Here is an 18439-nt window from a genome sequence, read left to right on the forward strand (position 1 = left end):
ATGTTGTATTCCAAGTAGAGCAAGCAGGCCAAGGTGGCTGAGGGAAGTGAGTGGAGGAGAAGAATAGAAGATGCCTGAGATGTAAGGCAGGGGCCGATTGTGAGTGTTATGAAGAAGATAGTGGCTCCTACTCCAAATGAGATGGGAGCGTCTGGACACAGGAGTGGCATGGTCTGATGTACGTTTAAAGGATGACTTTAATCAGTTGCATTTCTATACTCCAATAATGAAGCAGCAGAAAGAGAAATCAAGGGATCGATTCCACTTACAATTGCACCACAAACCATAAAATGCCTAGGAATAAACCTAACCAAAGAGGTGGAAAATCTATACACTGAAAACTATAGAAAGCTTATGAAAGGAACTGAAGAAGACACACACAAATGAAAAAAACATTCCATGCTCATGGATTGGAAGAATAAATATTGTTAAAATGTCGATACTACCCAAAGCAATCTATATATTCAATGCAATCCCTATCAAAATAACACCAGCATTCTTCACAGAGCTAGAACAAACAATACTAAAATTTGTATGGAACCAGAAAAGACCCCGAATAGCCAAAGCAATCCTGAAAAAGAAAACCGAAGCTGGAGGCATCACGATTTCTGGACTTCAAGCTGTATTACAAAGCTGTAATCATCAAGACAATATGGTACTGGCACAAAAACAGACATATAGGTTAAAGGAACAGCATAGAGAACCCAGAAATGGACCCACAAACATACAGCCATCTCATCTTTGACAAAGCAGGAAAGAATATCCAGTGGAATAAAGACAGTCGCTTCAGCAAATGCTGTTAGGAAAACTGGACAGCGGCATGCAGAATAAACCTGGACCACTTTCTTGCACCATACACAAAAATAAACTCAAAATGGATGAAAGACCTAAACATAAGACAGGAAGTTATCAAAATCCTAGAGGAAAAGACAGGCAGAAATTTCTTTGATCTTGGCCGCAGCAACTTCTTACCTGATATATCTCCGGAGGCAAGGGAAACAAAAGCAAAAATGAACTATTGGGACCTCATCAAGATAAAAACCTTCTGCACAGTGAAGGAAACAATCAGCAAAACTAAAAGGCAACTGAGGGAATGGGAAAAGATATTTGCAAATGACATATCAGATAAAGGGTTAGTACCCAAAACCTATAAAGAACTTATCAAAATCAACACCCAAAAAACAAATAATCCAGAGAAGAAATGGGCAAAAGACATGAATAGACACTTTTCCAAAGAAGACATCTAGATGGCTAACGGACACATGAAAAAATGCTCAACATCACTCATCATCAGGGAAATACAAATCAAAACCACAATGAGATACCACCTCACACCTGTCAGAATGGCTAACATTAACTACTCAGGCAACAACAGATGTTGGCGAGGATGCAGAGAAAGAGGATCTCTTTTGCAAACTGGTGTAGCCACTCTGGAAAACGGTCTGGAGGTTCCTCAAAAAATTAAAAAGAGAACCATCCTATGACCCAGCAATTGCACTACTAGGAATTTATCCAAAGGATATAGGAGTGCTGTTTTGAAGGGGCACAGGCACCCCAATGTTTACAGTAGCACTACTGACAATAACCAAAGTATGGAAAGAGCCCAAATGTCCATCAACTGATGAATGGATACACACACACATACACACACACACACACACACACACACACACACACACACACACATATACACACAATGGAATATTACTTGGTGATGAAAAACAATGAAATTTTGCCACTTACAACAACGGGTATGGAACTAGAGTGTATTATGCTGACCAAAACAAGTCAGTCAGAGAAAGACAAATATCATATGACTTCACTCATATATGGAATTTAAGATTCAAAACAGATGAACATAAGGGAAGGGAAGCAAAAATAATATAAAAACAGAGAGAGAGACAAACCATAAGAGACTCTTAAATACAGAGAACTGAAGGTCATTGGAGGGGTGTTGGGTGGGGGATGGGCTAAACCGGCAAGGGGCTTTGCCCCTTGGAGGAGGGACACTTGTTGGGATGAGCACTGGGTGTTATATCTAAGTGATGAATCACTAAATTGTATTCCTGAAATCATTATTGCACTATATGTTAACTAACTTGGATGTAAATTAAAATAATAATAATAATAATAATAAATAAATTAAAAAATAAATAAATAAATTTTAAAAAAATAAAGGAGGACTTTAGTTGCTGGGTTGAGAATAGATTAAGAAATGCAGGAGAGCTAGAGGGAGGACCAGACAGGGGGCTACTCCAGAACCCGAATGAGAGAGAAGTTGGCTTAGTTCACTAGTGAGACGTATAAAAATTAATAAAGGGAGACCTCACTAAAATAAAGTGGGGAGGCTGGAAGGAGGAGCTCTCAGGCCCAACCACTTCCTGTTAATTGAAAATCAAGCAGGAAGAAATGAACCTTACTCAGGATATTACTTTAACTATTACTTTACTACTCCCAGCAGGGGAAGAAAGGTTTTCCTTCTCCCCCGGCAATAGCCCACCCAATGAGAGGCAGTCACAGCCCAGCCAATGAGAGGCAGTCACAGCTCAGCCAATGAGAAGCCACCATACTTCCAACTCCCAGTTTACTCCAATGGAGTTTTTGTTTATAAGCGCTTCACAACTTCCTCCTTCCTCTGCAAAACCGGGTGTTTTCTCTTTTGTTCCTGGCACTCACTTGACTGTGGTTTTGCTGCAGCTGGCCTGCTCTGGATTACAATTCTGTTATTCTCTAGTAAGCTCATTTTTTTGCTGGTAAAATAACTGGCAGTTTTATTTTTTAAGGTTAAAAGAAGTATGTGATTCTGGAAATACTTTAACGGTAAAACCAGTAGGATATACTTGAGATGAGAGAAATAAAGAATTGAGGGTGACCCCAAAGTTTCTGTCTGGAGCCACTAGGGGGAAACTGCAGTTAGAAGAGCGAGGAGAAAGTTGCCATGAGGCCGGGATGGGGCGTTAGGAGATTGTGGAGGAATGTGTTAAGTTTGAAATGCTTGTTAACCAATCACGTGGAGGTTTTAAGGCGACAGTTGTGTAGGAATCGAGATTGAGGGGAGAGGATCACATAAGACCTTGCGACTTGAAAGCCAGAGCTGGAGGGGGGCGCCCAGATGGCTCAGTCGGTTAGGCGACCGACTTTGCTGGGGTCATGATCTCACGGTTTGTGAGTTCGAGCTCCGCGTGGGGCTCTGTGATGACGGCTTGGAGCCTGAAACCTGCTTTGGATTCTGTGCATCCCTCTCTCCCCCCTCCGCCCATTCTCTCTCTCTCTCTCTCTCTCTCTCTCTCTCTCTCTCTCTCTCTCAAAAATAAAGAAACATTTAAAAAAATGAAAAGAAAAAAGAAAACCAGAGCTGGAGCTCTGGGGCTTCCGATATTTATGAGGGTGAGTTGGAAGAACGAGGGCTTCTTCTTGATGGCCCATCTGAGCTTATATTTTCACCAAAATGTGTTCTCCCCCGAACAGCATTTCTTTGCGGGGGTGAGCAAAGGCCTGGATGGAAAGCCTGGCTGTTGAAGAATGGTTCTTAGAGAGGCCAGTTAGCTGGTGCCTATGTTAGTTTTCTGTAGCCTGTGTCCAAGCAGACACTGATTTGCCCCGCAACCTCGCCCCCCTTAACTTCAGGCATGGCAGAGGGAAAGGGACTTGCTTATTTGGGACTTGGGGACAAGAAGGAAGCCGCATCAGTCACTCAAGCCCCCACACTCCCACCCCTCTGCTCAGGACTGCTGCTTGGAAGCACCGGGTATTTTTCCACTGGAGAAGTGCTTAGTGGCTGTGGTGATAAAAACTCCTCCTTGAAGATGACTCAGCTGCTCTGGTCTTCTGCCAAAGTCTTGTTCAAGAGGGAGTTGAAGGAGGCTCCAGACGGGGAGGATGGAACACCTACAGCCGGCAAGAAACGTACAGTGGTGAGGACTTCCACCTTTTACCCTTCCTTTCCCCAGGTCACCAGCATAATAGTGGCTTGTGTTTCTCCGATGCACATTGGCTGCCAGACGCACAAAATACCATCTTAGAGATGAGAAAAGAAGGCATGGAGAAGTTAAGTGACACAACCCAGGCCGTTCTGAGCCGGTGTTCTTGACCCCTAGTCTTTAGGCTTTCGAAGCAGACCCAGATTCTTCCTGATGCCTCCCCTCAGGAGTCTTTATATCAGAAGCTGGGAGCGCTCTCTCTCTCTCTCTCTCTCTCGTCTCGCTCTCTCTCTTCTTCTTCTTCTTCTTTTTTTTTTTTTTTTTTCTTGCCTTCCTTTCTCCTTAAACCCTGTTAAGGAATAATAGAAGTTACTTACTAATGGCTCAGCTGCTAACTCTTTTGCAAGAAGGCAAGTTCCAGGGGGAAAAGGCACACATACTTCCGGATAAAGTCCTTTCGCGTTGACTAAGCTACCTTTGATGTATAATACACTTCGAGCCCCAGACTTGCTTGTAGTTTAAACTCAAGACATCGTTAGCATGGCTTTGCTTCCTTTCCTGAAAGAGAAAAAGGAGTGTATTATGTGGAAAATCCCTCTGGTTTGATACATAGTTCACCATGTTATCTCAGCTCCCCAATGTATATCGTTGTTGCCAGAAATACAGACATTCTCCCAGGTAAGAACATCTGCCGTTGGAAGTTGCAGAGAACAAGGAGGCCTCTTAGCTATGACTCCCCACCATCTCTGCCAGCATCAAGGCCCTGAGCTATACTGTTCCCATATCCAGAGTAAAGAATGATTTTTACCCCAAATGGGAACAATGTTTCTGTATTTATAAATCTGAGAAATTCAGACACATCTGCTCATATTTACACCAATTCTGTTGCGGCTGTAAAATTGCATATGCTATTTTGATGAAACTTTATCTTAATTTCATTACCAGCCTGAGTAATCATGTGATAATTGCCTTATTTCCAAGTAACTGGGCAAAAATGATATTTAGAGTTTTTTTTTTTTTTTTAGTTTCTCTTTTTAGACTCACGACTTTAATAAAATATTCTGCTATTTTATCTTCCTCAATGGGAGCCGAAGTAATATATTTTCAAGCTAGTCATTTTTCCATTTGAGGAGAAAATGGTTGACCATACCTGAAAGAGGGGATCACTGATGGTCTTGGTGATGATCCAGTTCAGGCACAGAAAGCTACATTAAAGTGTATTTGAGGTGCGGAAAGATGCTGTAGAAGAAAAGAACTCAGGATTTGGCTTCAAACAAACCTTGGTTAGAGAGGCAAATTAGCAGATGCCTATGCTGGTTTTTTTGTAGGCTGTGTCCAAGTGGCCACTGACTTGGCCTTTGCTAACTAGTTAGTATGTTACCTTAGGCAAATAGATCACATGACTTCTCTGAGCCTTATTCTTCTCATCTAGAGAATAGGTTTTGAAAAAACTACTGGCATTATGTGAGTGTTTGTCTAGCACATAGGTGATGATAAATGATAGCTCTTAGCATTTTTATTACCTTCCAAACCTATGCATATCCTGTTGTATCCAAACTGCTTGAAGTATTGTTGTGAGAGATTTCACTTGGTTTATCTGACTAGGAAAATACTTTGTTTTCCTGATTGCACCACAGTTCCCTGATTGGAATAGGAAACCAGGGCCACCATATTGCCCAATACTACTCCAGGATACGCCGTTCACGTTTTGGTCCAAATGAATGGCCTGTCTTAGAGTTAAACCTTGGAAAGCTTGGAGGAACTTACCCTAGAAGTCAACGACTTACATAGCCCTCAGTATCCACCCTCTTGCCTTCCAGGTTGACCCTATCCTGATGGCAGGTTTTGGGACCACCTAGAATCATGATGTTATCACTCTATGGCTCCCAAGCAGCCACTATGTAGGAATCTCCATTTGCCACACCCCTCTCATGAAGCTGGGTGTCATTGGATATGACCTTGGTTCACATAAACCTAAGTCTGTTATAACCTATTGGAGATTTTCCTTCAGGCTATCTGTGTGATGACAAGTCCTATACCCTACAGTCTATCTGGCCATCTGTAACCCCAGTTCTACCAAGCCTGCCCTACTTTCGAGGGCCAAATATCATAGAGAGGCTATATATGCCTAATACTTCTTTTAGTTTCAATTTAGGCAAAAACTTTGATCTGGGAATTGGGCACCTTGAGTTCTAGTCCTAGCTCTTCTATAAATCAAGCATGTGATTTTAGGCAGGTGTTGGAGATAGCCAAATGATCAAAAGAATTCTCATGTCTGTGTGCAAACTCATTTGCAGTGTGACTTTGTATCCCATCCCATCAGGAGATGTCCTTTAATTCTCAATCCCCTAAAGCGATGTTTGGCTAAGTGACGTGATCAGTCAATGAGACCTTAACAAATACAATGCAAGCAGTGCCTTTAAAAGTGTTTGCACATTGGGCCTTGCTCTGTCTTGCTGCTGAGATCCATGCTGCCATATGTGAGCAAGTTCATACTAGCCAGCTGGATGATGTTGTATTTAAGCCTATAGCCAGATTGTGAATGATGTACCACCAGATTAACAAGTCTTCCAAGTGCAAGAAATGTGAGTGAGATTATTCTAGATTATCCAGCCTCCATTACGCCAGACTAGAAAATCCGTCCAGTTAACTCACAAAATTATGAGCAAATACAGGATTGTTTTTTTAAGCCATTGATGTTGGGGAGGGTTTGTAAATAGCTGAAGCGAACTGGTAGTGTAACCCAGTTTCTTTCTCTGATTCTCTTTCCACATTATGAAAATGAGAGTTTTGAATCAGATCAGTGCTGTTAAGTACAAAGCACAGGAGCCACCATTTTCCTAACCCGAGACCATATGAAATATTGTTGACTGATCACAGCACACTTTCTCACCGGACCCAGAAATACTGATAAAATATTTCTTATTCCAGCACTCGAGTAGCTACCCCAGTCCCCACTGTGGGCAATGGGGTCATACCCATTTGCCAGCTCTGTTCCAGGTTAGTAATTCTCAGCCGTAAACAATCACCACAGTCCTCCAGGGAGAGGTATAGACCATCAGATTGCCTGCTCCAACTTTGTTGAAATCGCATTTAGTAGTTTGGATCAGCCTGGAGAGCTAGAGGTTTCCAGGCGATTCTAATAATGAGACAGGTTTGGGAACAGTAGATGGAATGATTTTTTAGTTGTTCTCCAACCCAATCCTTTGGATATTCTGACAAAAGCATTTTCCTTAATCTTAGATTTGACAGGGTAATAACAATACCTTCTATTCGTAAGTATTCCCATGCATACATATATGTGAGTCCTCAAGTGAATCACCTATACTGCTTTGAGTAAACCCAAGGTTCTCTTCTAAAATCCTTCTTTCAGTATGCAGTAAGCCAGAGAAGACCCTCTTAGGCATTCAGAAGAAGGAGAGAGAGAGACTCCCAGATTCAGGATAAGGTAATTTAATTGGTTTATTCTCTAAAGGCATAAACCATGGATCCTGCTCTGAAAGAGTAAGCTCACAGTATTGTTAAGAAGACCATGAATTAGGGGTGCCTGAGTGGCTTAGTCAGTTCAGCGCCCAACTCTTAGTTTTGGCTTCGGTCATTTTCTCACAGTTGGTGAGATTGGCCCCGCACTGGGCTCTGCGCTGACAGCACGGAGCCAGCTTGGGATTCTCTCTCTTCCTCTCTAGCTGCCCCTTCCCTGCTTGCATGCACGCATTCTCTCTTTTCTCTCTCTCTCTCTCTCTCTCTCTCTCTCTCTCTCAAAATAAATAAATAAATAAAAAGGCCATGAATCTACACCTGGGCTTCCACACTGTGACCTAGCATGTGACTTACATGAAGTTACCTGCAAACCAAGATCTCTAGGTTAGAATATTGAAAGATAACCATGAAGTGCCAATAATAATACTGATAGCTAATACTTATTAAGTGCCTTCTATGTGCCAAGCAGTGTGCCAAGACTTTGTTACTTCATCTCACTGGCTCCTCCGAGTAACCGCATAAATGGATACTTTTTATTCCCATTTAATGGACAAAGAAAGTGAGTTCCGGAGGGAGAAGTAACTTACCTGGAGTCACTTAAGTAGTGGATGGCAGAGGCAGGCAGAATACACGTGGATCTGACTCCAAATCCCCACTCCACACTAGCGTGCCACACAGCCTAGGAAACATGGGAAACATAAACAAACTCCCGAAAGACATTCTTCTAAAACATGCCAACTATGACAGAATGTTAAATCAAATTAAAACCGTGAAAGAAAATGAAGGGTTGATTCCTTCTCTTACATTTTCTCATCAAAACTCACAATCCCATTATGTTTATTGCTCCCATTATTCTAGTTTCTTCTCAAAAAGAAGTTTTGATTGACAGCTTCTTGGAAGTCACTATAATTTAATATGCTTACCTTCTCTTTAATCATTTTACTTTGTTTCTTCTCTACTGTGTCTATACAAAGGGAGAAAAATATCACTTTTCTTTTGCTTTTTCTGTATTATTCTATTTGGAAAATCTTGGAAGGCTTTCTGTGTTTTTCTTTACCTTTCCAAATTCTGCCATTTCCAGGAAGCAAGTCATATATTCAAGAGGATGAAAAGCAGGGGAGTTTGGCTGTAATTATTTGTTTTTCAAATGAGAATGGAGAAATCAGTGAAGATGGCAGAATATTCCTGTTCATTTGTGCAACAGACACATATTTATTGAGCACAAAGGGCTTGACCCTTTGATAGGTTTATTGGAACATCCCTTCTACTGGAGGAGAGAGTCCTAAGTTAGGTAATCATACTGAAAAATATACAGTTACATTGAGAATGGTGGAGGAGAGCTATAGGGTCCAACAAAAGCTTGTAACGGAGGAGGTGACATCATCAGGAAGGCCAGGGAAGCTTTTCTGAGGAAGAGACACAAGATCTAAGTTAACTAGGAGAAGGAGAGGCTGGGGCAAGAAGTGCTGGGCAGAGAGAACAGCGGTTGCAAGAGCACTATGGGGAAAGGGATTTAAAAGACCATCGTGGTGAGAGCAGAAATGAGTGTGCTGTGGCTGAGGAAGGAGACAGGAAGACCACCATGCTGGGCATGCAGATTAAGATTTGGGAATTCTATTTCCAGAGCAATGAACACATTGAAGGGTAATGATCAAGGGGATGGTCCACTCAGATTTGGATTATGAAAAGATCACCCTGGATGTAGGGATTAATAAAACACTTTCCTATAGAAAGACCTTTTACATCATGGACTTTGGGCATAAAATAAGGAAGTCTTCAGCAATTTTCTTTTTAGCAGGCAGAGGTCATGGCGTAAGTGAAATGATCTCAGGACACTTAGTTTTCAACATCCTTGTTATTGAATTGAGCAGTGAAGTAATCTCCCCAAATGTTACATTACAGAGAAGACAAAGCACCCAGACACCCAAGTGGTAAGAAGACCAGCCTGGATTCATTTCTCAATTTCTTGCCGTGATCATGTCCCTTTGGGAATTAGTGTGATCAGCAGTAGCAGCATCTCTACATTTAAATAGCTCTTCTAGAGTTTATAAAACCCTTCTACAAACATTACGGAAGATTAACAAGAATAATCCCCACCCGTGAGAGCTAATCAAGTGCTGCAGACTATTGCAATTTACTCCTTGTCATATCTTGTAGATACATAGGGAACAATTATGTTCATTTTAGAGATGACAAAGCTGCAGTGCAGAGAGATGCACTTAATGATTGAACTCACAAGTTCAACTTGCAAGTGACGAGCCTGGGGCTTGACGCCAGGTCTGCTGATTTCTGCCCGGAAACTTTACCACTATACATTGTAGCAGTTTCCAGACTACCTGGACTTAATTCTTGCCTCCACCATTTACTCACTATGTGAGCATGGACAAGTTTTTAACTTTTCTGAGGTTCGGTTTCCTGATTGATAACTGTGGATAATAATAGAACAATGTGAAAGAGTCATATAGAATAAACTAATACACATAATACTCTTAGAACTGCCTCATCCATAGTAAAGGCTCGATCAATGTTTGGTATTATTATTATCATTGTGATTGTATATATTCCACTATAATGTGCTATTTGGGGTGGGGCAAAGAATCTTTAATAATAATAAAACATATTTTTTTAAAGCAGCTAAAATTTATTAGGCAGGTGTTCTTAGTGTTTAAAGTGTAAGGTAGGTATTACCTACTGTAACAGGAGAGTTGACCTCATCAGGAAAGTCAGGGGAGCTTTTTTTAATTTTATTTTTTTTTTTAATTTATATTCAAGTTAGTTCACATACAGTGTAATCTTGGCTTCAGGAGTAGAACCCAGTGATTCATCTGTTACATATGACACCCAGCGCTCATCCCAAAAAGTGCCCTCCTTAACACCTGTCACCCACTTAACCCATCCCCCCACTCCAGCAACCCTCAGTTTGTTCTCTGTGTTTAAGAGTCTCTTATGGGGGCGACTGGGTGGCTCAGTCGGTTAAGCCACCGACTTCGGCTCAGGTCATGATCTCGCAGTCCGTGAGTTCAAGCCCCGCGTCGGACTCTGTGCTGACAGCTCAGAGCCTGGAGCCTGTTTCAGATTCTGTGTCTCCCTCTCTCTGACCCTCCCCTGTTCATGCTCTTTCTCTCTCTGTCTCAAAAATAAATAAACGTTAAAAAAAAAAAAAGAGTCTCTTATGGTTTGCCTCCCTCTCTGTTGTTATCTTATTTTTCCTTCCCTTCCCCTATGTTCATCTGTTGAGTTTCTCAAATTTCAACATATGTGTGAAATCGTATATCTGTCTTTCTTTGAATGATCTATTTTGCTTAGCATAATACCCTTCAGTTCCATCCACATTGTTGCAAATGGCAAGATTTCATTCTTGTTCACTGCTGAGTAGTATTCCATTATATATATAAACCACATCTTCTTTATCCAGGAACCAGTCAGTGGACATTTGGGCTCTTTCCATAATTTGTCTGCTGTTGTTAGCGCTGCTGTAGAGGAAGAGACACATGACATAAGTTAACTAGGAGAAGGAGAGGCTGGTCAAGAGTGTGCTGAGTAGAGAGAACAGCCAGTACTAGTATGTTAATTTTTACTAATGAGGAAATTAAAGCACAGAGGTTAAAAGTAATTTATTCAGAGTCCCTAAGTGGAAATGTGGCAGGGCCAATATTTAGAGACAGGTAATTCTGACACCCAAGACAGCAGGCCTGGAAACCTTGCTTGTTTGCCTGAAAGCACTGGCATTTATTGACAGACCCCTGAAATGAGAAGCTACAGGTGGCAAATGCAGCAAGACGACACCGGGAGCTGAGAGTTGAAGGAAAAGAAGTTCGTTGGAAATGGATTTTCCTCCTGACTAGTTGAGTCGCCTGGCAGAGTTTTTCAAGCCTGAGAATGTTAAGGATGTACATGTCTGGAGAAGAAGAGGATGTTAATGAAACCATGAATTGTCTTTGTCAGTGAGAGGTTAGCATTTTTAGATGAAATGTACTGCAAGGTAAAGCTTAGAAACTGTGGTCTGTAAGGCTTCCCAGCCAAGAATAAAAAGAGAATATATTTCCAGTTGAAGGAATTATCTAATGATTTAACATGAAATTGATTTTGTCCATTTTCAATGCATATTTTTCATGTCTTTCCTTCTTATAACCCTTTCTTGCTACTCATCTTGGTGTACTCCGTGCCCAGGATGGAAGGTTTAATTGCTATTACTCATTCAGTAAGACAGCTTTTATTCCCAAGTATAAGGTGTCCAGCAGTGCCAGTCCCAAACTATTAAATGGGCAGGCAATGTAAAATCTGTTTGAAGAGCAAGTAGCATATTCATTTGACTCAAGAACAAACATTTGAACTCTCAGGCAGGCTCATCTGTTTTCTTGGCAATCTGCAGCTGAGATGGTCTTGTGGAATTTCTATCCACCTCCCTTTATTTTAAGCTTATTTCCATTTTGCTCTGGATGTTGCCACTGAAGATTCTGTTGCATGGGAATACGAACTGGTGCAGCCACTCTGGCAAACAGTCAGAAGGTTCCTCAAAAAATTAAAAATAGAACTACTCCAAAACCCAGCAATTGCACTACTAGGTATTTATCCAAGGGATACAGGTGTGCTATTTTGAAGGGGCACATGTACCCCAATGTTTATAACAGTACTGTCAACAATAGCCAAAGTATGGTAAGAGCCCAGATGTCCATCGATGGATGAATCGATAAAGAAGATGTGGTATATATAGACAATGGAGTATTACTTGGCAATCAAAAAGAATGAAATCTCGCCATTCACAGCTACATGGATGGAACTAGACAGTGTTATGCCAAGTGAAATTAGTCAGAGAAAGACATCATATGACTTCACTCATCTGAGGACTTTAAGAGACAAAACAGATGAACATAAGGGAAGGGAAGCAAAAATAATATAAAAACAGGGAGGGGGACAAAACAAAAGAGACTCTTAAATATGGAGAACAAACAGAGGGTTCTGGAGGGGTTGTGGGAGGGGGATGGGCTAAATGGGTAAGGGGCATTAAGGAATCTACTCCTGAAATCATTGTTGCACTCTGTGCTAACTAACTTGGATGTAAATTTAAAAAATAAATTAAATTAAAAAAAAAAAAAGATTCTGTTACAGACATGTGAACCTCTCTTTGTGGTAGGAAATGCCCAGTGCCTGTCCTGAGTAAAATAATTAGAATCAAAAGGAGAACAGCTGGCCCTGTTGAAAAAGAGTCTTTATGAATTTTTAATGCAATTTGCCCATGTGGTCAAGGTTGATTTATTTTAAAGATATGTTGGGGTTGGAAGACAAATAAATACCATGTGTTTTCCCATTTAGAGCTTTCATAAAGACAGTAAATATGCTGGCAATATGACTGTGGCCTACACATTTCCTTTATCTGGTGTTCATAATCATTTTGTTGCCTTTAAATGTTACCTTACTGTGAAGGATAAATAAGGAGTATACAAAATGAGGCATTTCATAAAGCACCCTAAATAATTCTAAATTATGCTGTTAATGTAGCAGGATACACTTGGCTCTTTCAGAGAGGTGTTATTATGCATGATCATGTCTGAATACATTTACCACCTATTCTGTAATAGGTAGCATGTAAGACCATCTCAGTCTCACCTAAAATACCTGACACTTTATATATAAAGATAAAACCGAAGACCCATGAGTATAACCAAACATGTGCATTGAGTTTTCTCCTGCTAGTAATTACAGTGAAAAAAAAAATTCTTAAATTGTTATGGTACTTTAATCTCTCTAAAAAGGACTTGAGCTGCCATGGTAAAGGGCATGGATTTTGAGGTGGTTAGATTGAGGTTAAGGGGGCAGTGAATGGCCATACAGACTCAGTCTTTTTCTTTCTTTTTTTTTTTTTTTTTTAATTTTTTTTTTCAATGTTTATTTATTTTTGGGACAGAGAGAGACAGAGCATGAACGGGGGAGGGGCAGAGAGAGAGGGAGACACAGAATCGGAAACAGGCTCCAGGCTCCGAGCCATCAGCCCAGAGCCTGACGTGGGGCTCGAACTCACGGACCGCGAGATCGTGACCTGGCTGAAGTCGGGCGCTTAACCGACTGCGCCACCCAGGCGCCCCGACTCAGTCTTTTTCTATGTGAAACTGTCAAACAAAGTGTCAAAGTCAAGTTTTAATCTCATTAGAATTCATTAACTGAGAAATGTAATTCTATAGACAAGGCCCTTCTTGCAATCTAAGAAAAACCCTGGATATCTCTTATCTTATGCAGTAATTACCAGTTACTAAGTTGGGCTGTATGCATGTAAAAATAGGAAAGAGTGAATTTGAGTGAAGCTAAATATAGAAGCCAAGATCCACATTCTATTGTATTAGACGTCTACATGACTCAACCAATTCCATAGGTTGACAACCAGTCTAATTTTAAATCTAGAGACTTTATCGCAGTAAAAAGTATTTCCTAATTAGGTAAGAAATTTGCGTGTCATTCTCTACTCTTGGTATTTATCAGAAGAAAGTCATTTACATTTTGAACTCACCATTCAAATGGAAACTCAGAGATTTCCACTTCTGTTCCAAGCCCCATTTGACTTCCAAGAAATGTGCTTAATTGTTTTAGCTGTGGTGCAATCACTAAACCATTGTGGGAACTGAGCTGGAATTCAGTAAGCAGAGTTTTAGCTACAATGACAAGACTTAAGTGTCACTCACACAGATGGAATCTCAAAGGCTTAATAAATGCTAGAACCTCACTTAATTACCATTTGTTCTTTCATGACAGTAAAAATTATTTTAAATTATGCAGATAAGTAATTCATCATGGGGACTATGCAGGAAAAAATCTGGGTCTGTGATATTAAGTTATATTGACTTGAGGCTTGGTGAAAATTAAAATTATAGAGCAAGTGGGTAAACTTTGCCCTACTACTTAGTACAAATGAAGTCTTGTTTGAGTATCTCTAGTCTTGCCTACTCTTCAATCATAGTACAATTGTGCTGTGCACAAACATTTACTTCAAACTAATTGATTAGGTATTTATTTAGTGCCTACAATACACAAAGCCTTGCATTAAGCTCTAGTTCGTAGGGCTATTTTGGTCTCACTGGAATTTAAACTTGTGCTGCCAGTCCATTTCTGAGGGTGATGAGAGTAGTAAATAATAGTTCTTGCCTTATCCCAACAAAATTTCTCCTCTAAATTCTTGATACTTCAGCTTTACAAGTTCAGAAGGATTTGTTCAAAAAATTATTTTACCTTGTTGGAAACTAAAGTTCCGGCTTGTGTTTTAGTGAATGAGATGTTTGACTCCAAGTTCAATGAATATTCCCTTATATAAGACAGCCTCTTCTAAAGCTGTACAAATGGAACTGGTAATGGAGGCCAACACAATGGCTGAGCTAGGCATGGGACAAGTGAGTTGTGACCAGGAGTAATGATGTTATGAGAGAGGAGCCTAGGTGAAGTACAGAGAGTAGGAGAATCAGAAAGAACCACAGGCGCCCTGGAAGTCTTAAGAGCTGGGATACTTCTTCCAGGAAAGTACAACAAAAAAGAAATTAGGGCAGCAAAGACTATTACTACCAACATTTTTGAATGCCTAATGTCCCGGGAATTGTACTAAGCACTTTACACACATTATCTTATTAAATCCTCAAAATAACAGCTGTTCTCTACCGCTCAATTTTGCAGTTGAGAAAACTGAGCCATAGAGAAGTCGATACACTTATCCAAGGACACACACAGCAGGGAAATGGCAGATCCAGGATTCAACCGTAGGTTTGCCTCCAGAGTTCAAATTCTTTTTTTTTTTTTTTAATTTTTATTTATTTTCAGAGAGAGAGCACTGAAAGAGGAGACGGAGAGACAGAGAGAGGGAGAATCCTAAGCAGGGTCCGCACCACCAGCGTGGAGCCTGGTGAAGGGCTTGAACTCACAAGCCGTGAGATCATGACCTGGGATGAAATCGAGAGTTGGACGCTTAACTGACTGAGCCATCCAGGCGCCCCCAGAGCTCAAATTGTTGATTGCTACATTCTAGTTCCTCACAAATACAGATTTCACAAATCCAGGGATGCCACTGCTTGGATCGTGACAGTAAAGATGTGTGGAGTTAGTGTCCACTCAGTAAATGGCACCTCGGCTGGCCCAAGTCAGAAACCTAGGGGTAATCCTTAAGTGATTGCACCATCCTTTACCGCCAACCTCCAGTCCATTGTGTCAGTTCTACCTCAACAGCGTATCCCAAATCTGGCCGCCATTCTCCAGCTCCACCGCGTAGTCCTCGACCTCAGGAGTCGTCATCTATTACTGAGACTAAGACATTGTCCTCTAAATGGTCTCCTTGCTTCCGCTGTTAATTCCCTGCTCATTTTGCACTTAGTAGCCAGAGTCATTTTAAAAAAGTAAATCAGATTATGACAGCACCCTGTTTAGAATGTTTTTATGGCTTCCTACTACTTACAGAATGGAATCCAAAATCCTTTCCATAGTTTACAAGGTCCTTCAGCATCTTCTCTGTCTACTTCTTCATATGTACCTCCAATGACCCTTATCCCTTTGATCCAGTTATATTGGTCTTTCTGTTCCTTGAAGGTACCAAGATAGCTTCCACACTGGAGCTATTGCTCCTGTCTCTGCAGGGAGTGCTTTTCCTCCATATCTGCTCCAGATAGGCTCTTCCTCATCAGGTTCCAGGGTATCATTTCCTCCACGAATACCCCTTTAAACCTCCAGTTTCCTTGCCCCCATTCTCCTAGAGAGCTTGTTTTTATTTCTTCATAACACTTACCACTACGTGATATTATGCCATTTGTTATGCGTTTGTTATCTGCCCCTCCCAATCTCAAATACAATTTTTATGACAGCAGGATCCTAGTCTGTCTGTATTTTTCCCTCATTTTCCAGCACTAAGAACATTACCTGGAACATATTGGTTGCTCACAAAATACTGAAGATTGTATGATTGAATGAATTAGCACAGAGTAAGGCTCAGAGAAATGAAGTGAGACTTAATCATGGTTGCTTGGCTAGTACAAGGTAAAGCCAGTCCAGCAAGCTAAGACCCAGAAGTTGCTGACATCTCTAAATGCTAGAGAGCTCAGAGCTCAAAAGGTCAGAGGAGAGCCGGTGTTTGAGTTTAGTCTTAAAGAGAGTAGGATTTTGATATGTAGACATACAGGCCAGGCAATCCAAGCAGAGGGTACAGCGTGGGCTAAGGCAGAGAGGTGGAGAGGTTCAGAGCAAACACGTTCCCCTACAAGAACAAAATATCACATTGGCTGAGATAAGCAAAGAAGAGAAAAGCGTTGACGTATCAGCCTCCCACTCTGCAGCCTTCAAGCTTGTGGAAGAGTTTTTGCAACTGACACTACAGTTAAGAGATTCTTAATTGCACCTTTTTAGCTTTTAGCTCATCTATCGCAATGCCTAGCCTACTTTGATTCTGCCTCCGTTATGAAGCTCTTGCAGAGATCAAGTGTAATTACAAGAAGTTGCTTTAGAATCTGACAACAGAGTGCCAGCAAAACTTGGTGGTAGGTGGGAAAGAGTGGGAGTCCAGAAATAATGGGTTCTTAACTCATCCTGGGACCTCAGGCAGGTGTTTTCACCTCTTTATATCTCCGTTTACCCGCCTGGTAAGATCTAGCTGTCCAGTAAATTTCTAAAAGTCCCTGGTTTGATGTAGAGAATTAGTTACCACTCACTGACTCCTCAAGTCCTTCACTTATATATCCATCTATGTCTGTTTATTGGTTGTCTTTTTGATGGGGAACATACCAGTTTCTGGGGGCTGCCGTAACACGGCTGCCATAACTCTGGTGGCTTAACATAATAAGAATGTATTCTCTCACATTTCTGAAGGCCTGAAGTCCAAAATGAAGGTATTGATAGGGCTTCCTCCCTCCAGTGTTTCTGAAGGAGTATCTTTCCTTGCCTATTCCAGCTTCCAGTGGCCCCAGACATTCCTTGGCTGTGGTAGCTGAACTCGTCTCTGCCTCTGACTCCACAAGGTTGCCTGCTTTGTATGTTTCTCTGTATCCTTCTTGGGTTCAAAATCTACTCCGACCATTCCTTCCATGTGTGACCTTGAACATGGCACTACATGTAATCATCTAGTAGGAGTGCCCAGATGATTAAATGAGATTATATACATATTTTACACTTTGGCATATGATTGGCCCACAGCCAGTGTTCCATAAATACCTCCTTGGAAGTGCTCTCCTCTTTAGTAAGGCATTTCCAATGATGGGGTGTTCTGTCCATCCGGAAAACAAATTTGGGTCCACCCCAAACCACTACAGAGGAGAGTGGAGGTAGTTAACTGGGAAATTAAAACACCCAAAAATGTGACCATAGAAAACATGGGCCTGAAATAGGCAGACTGACTCTCTGCATTGATTGTATTATCAGATAAATGTTCGGTTGCCACCTTAATGACATCCAAAAAGGGGCTGGATTTAAGGTTTATTCAATACCTTCTTTACTTTCCAATGGGCAGTTTCAGGTGCAGCCAGCATTCTTGGCAAGATGTAGTTAATATCGTCGATTTCTTGGTGTAGGAAACCTATTATGCTTAAAACAAACCATCATTTTCATTCCTTGAAATCTTGACAGTAGGAACAAAAATCCCGTTGGTAGAGATTTTTGCCCTTAAATGCCCATGGTTTATACACCTTGAAGAAGGCATGCCCCGATTGCATGGCCTGAGGCTTTTTGCCATCTGTGCTGGAGTGGGGTGCAGGCTTGGCCTCTGCTTGCTTCTCCAGTCTCACCATCCACCCATCCACCCTTCCATTCATCCACCCACCCATCCATCCATCCACCCACCCATCCACCCATCCATCCACCCACCCATCCACCCATCCATCCATCCATCCACCCACCCATCCACCCATCCATCCACCCACCCATCCACCCATCCACCTATCCATCCATCCACCTATCCATCCATCCACCCACCCATCCACCCACCCATCCACCCATCCATCCACCCATCCATCCACCCACCCATCCATCCATCCATCCATCCACTCAGTAGATATCCTGGCACAACAGGGATCCTCTACCATAACACT

The 18439-nt window shown here is 41.4% G+C and overlaps 1 long non-coding RNA gene across 4 annotated transcripts in view; it reads left to right on the forward strand.

Moving 5' to 3' along the window:
* The window catches only part of LOC121016776 (uncharacterized), a 148751-nt gene that overhangs the window by 35736 nt on the left and 94576 nt on the right, over positions 1–18439 (forward strand). Inside the window, exons 1-2 of one of the 4 annotated variants that reach the window (XR_005784453.1) lie at positions 3453–3914; positions 7294–7368. The exons of the other annotated variants lie outside the window; for them this stretch is intronic. This is a non-coding gene — a long non-coding RNA (uncharacterized LOC121016776). Of the gene's footprint in view, positions 1–3452; positions 3915–7293; positions 7369–18439 lie in introns of those variants that run through there. 4 annotated transcript variants of the gene reach the window in all.

Source organism: Herpailurus yagouaroundi, unplaced genomic scaffold (assembly GCF_014898765.1).
Source record: "Herpailurus yagouaroundi ecotype Mexico unplaced genomic scaffold, PumYag 213, whole genome shotgun sequence".
Classification (NCBI taxonomy): domain Eukaryota; kingdom Metazoa; phylum Chordata; class Mammalia; order Carnivora; family Felidae; genus Herpailurus; species Herpailurus yagouaroundi.